The following is an 827-nucleotide window of genomic DNA, read 5'->3' as shown; positions in this document are numbered from 1 at the left end:
TCACATATCATAAGCATCTATCAATAATTTACTCATGGAATTCTATTCAACACATACTTCTATCTACCCTTCGTTTTACCCAAATCCGATTAACGGATTGAAAGTTATACAATAATCAAGTAAACACAGAATATATAGACCGATAGTCAATTAACAAGTCACATATAGCATATAATACATCACGTAATCAATGATATATCATTTATAAAGAAGTCTCGGGTCCTAAATAGGCTTTCTGGTATTTAAAATGATTTTTAAAACATTTTTCAGAATTAAAACGGGTCGTTGGATCAATTTCAGGTTAATAAACAGGGTTCGGTTGGCCAATTCTGGCTCCGAAATAATTTTAGAATAATTATCGAGCCTTGGAAATAATTTAGAATAATATTTTAAAGCTCGAAACTATTTTTCAGAATTTTTAAATCATTTTTAAATAATTAAATCTAATTAACTAATTAATTAAAATCAATTAATAATTAATTAAATCAATTAATCAATTAATTTTTGAATTAATTGACCAATTAATCAATTAGAAATTAACTGAAATTAATTAACTAATTAATTTAGATTTATTTGTGAATTAAAAATAATTTTCAGAATTAAAATAATAATTTTTAGAATTTTCAGAAATTAAAAACGAATTTTTATAATAAAAATAAATAGGAAATATGATTTTTAAACATTTTTAAAACAGAAATCCAATTTTTGCAAAGTCTGGAAACTACAGGGACCAAACTGCATCGTTTTCAAAACTATATGTACTAAACTGTAATTTTCCAGGGGGTCGCCGGAAAACAGTCGGGGATGGCCGGAGAACACGTTCCCGG

This window comes from Apium graveolens, chromosome 9 (genome assembly GCF_009905375.1).
Source record: "Apium graveolens cultivar Ventura chromosome 9, ASM990537v1, whole genome shotgun sequence".
Lineage (NCBI taxonomy): Eukaryota > Viridiplantae > Streptophyta > Magnoliopsida > Apiales > Apiaceae > Apium > Apium graveolens.
This window is presented reverse-complemented; position numbering follows the sequence as displayed.